The sequence below is a fragment of the Frankliniella occidentalis genome, unplaced genomic scaffold (genome assembly GCF_000697945.3).
Source record: "Frankliniella occidentalis isolate FOCC.00 unplaced genomic scaffold, Focc_3.1 Scaffold104, whole genome shotgun sequence".
NCBI classification, from domain to species: Eukaryota; Metazoa; Arthropoda; class Insecta; order Thysanoptera; family Thripidae; genus Frankliniella; species Frankliniella occidentalis.
In genome coordinates this window covers 358,435-365,855 of record NW_026267233.1, presented here as the reverse complement: position 1 = coordinate 365,855, position 7,421 = coordinate 358,435, and the positions used below count along the sequence as shown (strand labels likewise).

The 7,421-nt window shown below is 44.0% G+C and overlaps 1 protein-coding gene across 1 annotated transcript in view; it reads right to left on the bottom strand.

The window, feature by feature from the left end:
• LOC127749878 (neuronal acetylcholine receptor subunit alpha-10-like) overlaps window positions 1-7,421 on the bottom strand; it is a gene marked incomplete in the record, with an annotated part of 140,318 nt that overhangs the window by 131,330 nt on the left and 1,567 nt on the right.

Here is a 7,421-nt window from a genome sequence, read left to right as displayed (position 1 = left end):
CCCCCCCCCTCCCTACTCCTTCCCTCACCATACCACAAGCAATCGGGCGAATCGGTCGGAACTTCAGGATTCCAGGACCTGACTGCACGGCGGGGTGCGCCCCCTCCCAGCTTGCACTGACACTTCTTTACAGTTAGCGGGGGCGACGGATGTGGCGCCGCCACATCAAGGTTTATCAGAGTGAAGGAGGGGCGCAGGGACAATGTCCACATAATCTGAGGGAGGGGACCAAACCACTTCGCTACTCGTGTGTATACACCAAGAAAATTACTCGTACCGAACTCAGCAGTAATCGCCAATGCTCGCCATTAATCATCATTACTCGCCATTACTCCGAAACTTTTTTTGTTCGAAAATTACTCGTGAAATACTTGCCATTACTCGCCAATACTCATACTCACGCAACACTCGCCAAAACTCGTCAATACTCACGGATACTCGCTATAGTAACTCACTAATACTCGCCTTGACTCAAAATAAACAAAAAAAAACAAACAATTATGTGCATAAATTCAAAACACTGGTAAAACAAGTGTGCAAAAAAACACTAACGTGGTTCTCTGGAAACCCAAGTGTGTACATGTATGCGTTATTTACTGAATACCTACATGTATGCAGCAAATACTGCATACATGGCCAGGTACACACTTCGGCACATAGCTTTTAGCATAGAGCTCTACGTGTGTACATGGCCATGTATGCAGTATTTGCTGCATACATGGTCATGTACACACTATTTGCTGCATACATGATCATGTATGCAGTATTTGCTGCATACATGTAGGTATTCAGTAAATAACGCATACATGTACACACTTGGGTTTCCAGAGTTAAGTTATGATTTTAAACATTACATGGTGTTTAGCTCAAGTTGCACACTTGCGTGGTGTGCACATTTTAAAACTTTTGTAAACGTTTAGATTTTGCACACTTGGACACACACAAATCTATAGGAACCATATGGCGTGCAACGGCTATACTTTTCGGAAGTGTTTAAAGTTTAAAAACCAATTGACGTTTCACCTAGTTAAACACCACAGTAGGTTGAGAAAATGCACACTTGAACTTAAACACCAATTGGAATTTAACATTAAACACTTGTTTTACCAGTGAAATGTAATACTTCTAGATGACACTGAGTAAGTCGCGTAGTCGTTTTTCCAGTGCCCATGCCACCTGCGGGGCGGGTGCAGGGCGCGAGCCGCGACCCCGGGAGGAGAGCCCCCCCCCCCCCCTTCCATCCCGTAATCCCCAGCCCCCGCGTGATAACAAATTAATGGCAAACCTGGTGGGCCTCGCTGGTAAATGCCTCGATGCGGAAACCACTCCGCGTGCTCGAACGTCTAGCGCGCGCTCGAACACACGCGCGACCACACGCGCTGTTATATCGGTCCTATTTTTGCCACTTTTCTCTCGAAGGCACAGGGGGCGGGCTGCGGGCTAAAACGGGACTAACGACCAGCGCGGCACACAGCGCGACAGCGATTGAACAAGTTTAGGATTTCTTTGAAGAAAGAACGAACGAACGGGCAAAAAGAATAAGTTTGTTAAGACGGCTAACAGTTTCGTTGATTTCTGGAGCAGGTTAAATTACGCTCGATGTACACTTGTCAGCAATGTATCACTCGTAACTTTTAAAATACAAATTGGCACCCGATGTCTCCTAAGAACACATCTCCTGGATACACTTTTTAAAAACGTCTGCACCAACAATTCACTGTTAAAAAATGTTGTAAATTTACAACACATTTGATGTAAAGTTTGATAGCAACAAATGTTGTTAAAAAACAACACATGTTGTAATCTAACAACATTCACCAAATTTTCTGAAACGAATTTTAATTTCAAAACAGTGGTTATTTACTTCCACCTGCACCAAAACTTTGTAATTTCACAAACTTGTTCGTTTTGAAACGATACATCTTGCTAACAAAATTTACAACGGTTTGTTTGTAGTGTTACAACATGGTGGAAAGTAGGAATCACTGTTATGGACCACTACGGGCAAAATAGAAGAAATTTGCCACGTGCCAATGAAAACGAATGATGATGTTTTTTTAACAAACTTGTCATTACAAGGAGTGTGATAATTAGACGATGTTTTTAACAGTGTACGGCTTCTGGTCACCTAACACTACGAAGAGCGAAATTTCATAAGATTTAGCGGAAGGTTGCGGATTGATTTATATTAGCTCTGAACCTCTCATCCAATCTGCCCCTGCATAGCGCCTGCGAGACTACGGATAGGCCAGCCCGCAGTACACGCATGCACTGCAAGCAAGGTATTGCCTACCTAGCAGGCGCTATCATAGCTTGCAATGGCTGCACTTGGGTGGTTTCGTAGTAACGCAAGTAGTAACGGCAGCACTGTAAAAAGATTTACGCACTCACCGTCTTAAGCGGAAAGGGTACACTACTTGTCCAGTTCTAGGAACCAATTTATATTAAGTCTGGATGTGCACAAAAACGTTGCCATCTCTACACAGTGATTGCCATCTACAGAACAAACGTTATTTGAGACTAAATGTCTATATTTTTCGGAACAGTACGTAATTACCCAAAAGATCCTGTGTCACACTTTTATCTGTAATCCAGAAGAGGAACCCGCAACCTTTTTTCGAGTGAGCAATTTCACGGAGTTTCCAGTGTGGAAAGCGTTGGAGGGAAAGTATAGAGGGGGAATGTGCGGTGCGGTGCTGACCCGAGCGCACGACAGCGCAGCAGCGCTAAACGAAACAGCGTCCGGAAAAACTGTTACTCCCGGGGAGAAAAACGAAGTTTGGGCATTTGTCATGGGCGTGGGGCACGGGGCACATACGGGCGGGGCGAGGCGCACCTGAGTGTAGATCAATTTATCACCCACGGCGAAACGGAGAGGACGCCGCGCAGAGTTACGCCACTGGTGAGGGCTAATCAGCGGAAGGAAAGGGGCGAGTTTTAATTCAGAGATTCGCAATTAGATTGCGGCTTCCCCGTTAAGAGTTCTTAATTTGACGAATAAGTGTGATCAACAATTCCAGAGCGTATATGCACGAGTCGAGTGAGAAAATTCTTCCCAGTGGAGTCTTCAGAAATACATACCTGCTGAGGTAAAGACAATTCGTAGGCTCCTGTAGGCAACACACGGTCGCAAACCGACCTTGCCACCACCCTCTATCTGCTGGACCACCGCTGATAGGCTGTGTACTGCTTTTCATTGGCTGAGCAATAGCAAAGTCTATTACTTCGTCTGGTCGGGAGAAATTTGTCTGTCTGTCTGTCCGCACGATAACTCGGGACCGAATAGCGCTAGCGACCTGGAATTTTCAGGGTAGGGTTGTTATTGTGTCATAAAAAGGCAGATCAAGTTCACGAAAAGGAGCATTCTAGCTCAAAAGCAAAATTTTAAAAAATCAAAAACAACAGGTCCCAAAAATGCCGATTTTTGAAAATGTTTTTTTAACGGTTTCCGAAGGGGTAACTCATCAAAGTAGAGCCCTCGGACTAAAATTTTGTCCGTTATGCTCTCTCATACCGTTACGGCGCTAGAGGGTATTTTTGCCGAAATTATGCGAAAAAATTACAACCCCCTGCTAAGTCGTAGAAATAGGTCTCAAATCGAAAAGTAGATGAGAAACAGCGAGTTCCTCAAAGTTTTCCCTATTTTCTAAAAAAATGGACATTGTTTTTACCGTGTGTGCGGGTGCGGGTGTAGCGGAAAAAAAATTACGTCTCGCGGATCTCCTCTGTCATACTCGCTCTGACTATTCTTAACTTATTTATTTCTAAGTACATAAATACCTACGTTTTTACGCAGCATGATTACTGACTAATGTGTTGCTTATTGTGTATATTTCTGTGAAGTAACATGCTAAAATAAAGAAATTATTTCGCATTATTTACTGATGATAAAAGGTGTCAGTGGCTTATAAATGTTGTTAAACAGCAGAAAATATTGACAAAAACGTCAAAAATATCGGTCACAGGCACAGGATGACAGTGTTCGAATGGCACATACACTCAAAATGTAAAGGAGCCTTTTCTCGTGCTTTAAACTAGCAAAAAAGTGGTTTTCCATATATAGCCGTAGAAGAGATCTATGGACCAAAACGTGTCATTTACAGACAAATTGTATCGTAAGATGGCCCAAAATGTTCCTTACAATTTGTTCCGTCCTTTGAAATAAATTTGTCGCGAAACGAGCAACGGATTTAAAACGTACACTCGCTGGGATGAACGTCTTGCCCACAAAAGAGGAAACAAATTTGTCCACGATGAGAGAACAAATTTTTAAACTGTTTACTATAACGACACAATTTTGCCTCTCGTTGGGTGCGTGTAAAAGCGTTATTCGGCGGATGAAATTGTTCTCTTACATTTAGAGTGTACTTCTTTTAATAAAGTTAACTTTCGGGCGCGGGAATTTAATTAAAAACATGGATATCAGACGCACCCTTTTCAGAAAACCGGTCGCTCAGTCCATATAGAGAGTCCACCACACGGAGGTGAAAATGTCCCACGTGTCCTCTATGGATACGACCCGGACACCCGGACACGACTCGGACACGGCACTGACACGATAACGGCACGGCCGGCGGCTGGACGGGGTTCCCGCTCCGCTGTGCCTCTCCGCTCGGCGAGTGAACGCTGACTGGAAGGGAGGCTGGGCCCGGAGCGCCTAGTGGCCGCCACGCGCAGCGCCTGGCGCGAGGGGGCCGCGAGCCGGAGGACCCGAGCAGCGCGGAGTGGCGCAGCCCCAGCAGCCCCAGGAATAGTCCAGGAACAACAATACTGCACTTAATGATTCATCTTTCAAACTTTGCACATTTGCTCTAGGATTTGGCTCGAGCGCAGGCATACGCTCAGACCGGACAGACAGACACCAGCAATAGTCAATTTTAGTTCGACTTTTCAAAATGTCGGTCAATGTAAACCAAGTTATGGTAGTGGTCAACTTGAACTCATAGTAGCTCGTTTGAAAGCTCTTTTCACGAGAAATCTGAAAATACTTTCTTATGTTGTCCATCTGAAAGGAAATATTAGCCAATAAACTAAACGTGATCATTGATGATTGCTGATGTATCAGCAATCATGCCATGTGCACTTATATATGAGCAACCATCAGGCGCGTCGCGTAGGAAGGTCCAAAAAGCTGGGGGGGGGGGGGGCTATTTACAAGGCGGAGTGTAAAGGTTATTGAAAAATTTGAATAAGGGCATTAAGATTATGCAATTAATAGGAATAATAGGACACTAAAATTAGCACGAAATGAAAGAAATTGTTATTGTCGTTTATTTAAAATTGTAGTACACAATACACATTGACTTTCCTCCGGCCCGGACTCGCCTCGTTCGTTGGGCTTTGCGTGGCGTGGCCTGCGGCCTGCGCGTCGTGCGAGGGGCCTTCACTCAAAAAAAGTCAGTGGGTTACCCGGGTACCCGGTGGAACCAGTACGTCAAATTGCCTAACTTACAGGCGCGGTTCCGCCGGGTACCGCCGACTGGGCTGCCTACCTGCCAGGCGCCCCACCAACTACCCACTGTAAATGCTTGTAAACACCTGACGCACATGTTCATACTGTAAATACCCGTATGCCTCGCGAGGAGGCCGCCGGTTATAGGTCGGTGGAACCCCCAAGCGGGCCAAGTTCTGTCGCCGTACGGGGCTGTACTCCTTTCTCCCCCTGGCCTTGGTAAGCTAGAGGACACTAAATCAAAGCATTAACTATACCACCATCCAATCACCCCTTCATCATTGCTCCACCCCATACCCTATCACCCGTTAAAAATAAGTAAATACTGTAAGGCCTACGGGCGGCAGCACACCAATTAACCCATGTAAATCTAAATGTAACAATTTGACGTCAATAAAACCATTTTGAAAACTAAAAAACCCGGGTACCCGCTACTACCCGCAGACCTGGTTCCTACCCGGGCGGGTGGGTACCCGAGTTACCCGGTTCTCCAGGTAAAAGTGAAAGCCCTGTTCGGTGTTCACTACGCAAAACTACGGGCCACTTTTACATGGTGTTTCTAAACTTAACCGTGGAATTTTGAACAGAATATGCAGCTAACGGTGCAACCAATGTCATCTACATTCTTGGTTTTCGTACAGTAAAATCAGACGTTCAGTCTGGATTACCGGTTACTCTCACAAGAACAACGATACTGTTTTTAGGCATGCAACATGTCCTAAAAAACTATACACGAAGTTGAAGATCGCGGGGATAGTACCACCTGGAGGTCACGCTACTAATCATTCATTATACGATGGTTAACGTGAGGAGTATGCGGGACTAGCTAACATGCAGCGAGTAGTATCATGGAGGTCATGACATATTTGAACGAGTAGTTGCTAACTGGACATAATCATGGAGAGGGGAGAGGGCAGGGTAGACTAACAGGAAATCACGAGAGGGTACACTGTTAAAAATATTAGTGATTTTACAGACATTTTGGTAAATTTATTACAGAAGTGGTGGGGCAATTTTACAGACTATGGTAATTTTCCTGCACATTTCATGTAAAATTACTATTTTGGTAATTTTACAGGAACTGTATAGTAAAAATACCCAAAAAGTGTACTTTTACCTTCGAATGTCTGGTAAATTTACCGAAAGTCTGTAAATTTACCACAAACTTGTAATTTTACGGTATTTTCCATGTAATTTTCCTTAAATTTACTTGTAAATAAGAATACCGGAAAGTGATTGTAACAAAAAGACCAAATTGTCAGCTCAAAATGATGCGTAGTGGTTTACCATAGTCGCTTGGTGGTACGCAAAAGTATTGCTGTTTGAGCCTCATACTACGTTTAAAACATTATGCACTTAGAGAATTTGTAAACTATGCGTCGCGCAAATATTGGTACCTTTATCCCCCGCTTGTCAAAATGAAGTTTAAAAAAAATAAAGTATGGTTTGAGAACAATACGGTAAGTCGGCAGCTGCGGGAAATCCGTGCTGTGTCCCTATATCCGCTGCTGCATCCAGCGAAAAAGGCCCCAGAGCCGGCTGTAGAGGCAAACCGGTGGCTGACGCTGCCCTTCCAGCGGGTAGCTCGTAGCCTAGTGGATAAGGTAACGGGTTTCCAACGGGAAGGTCCGGGGTTCAACTCCAACCAAGGTAAAGTGATATTCATTGTTTGTGATGTATGTAATCTTGTAATGTGCTGATGAGGGGTAGAACTGTAAGCAGAACTACAAAATCCCACCAGTACCGAGAAAAATATTCTTTATGTTTTTTTTGAGGATGCCATACTTTACAGCAAAAATCTGTAAAATTTTACAGACAAAAAGTGGGAAAAAAATTACAGATAATTACCGGAATGTAAATTACAAGTGTTCTGTAATTTTACAGACTATGGTAATTTTACCATAGAAAGTCTTGGCAAATGGTATACCCAGACTTTTCCTGTAAAATTTTCGATTTTTTTTTAACAGTG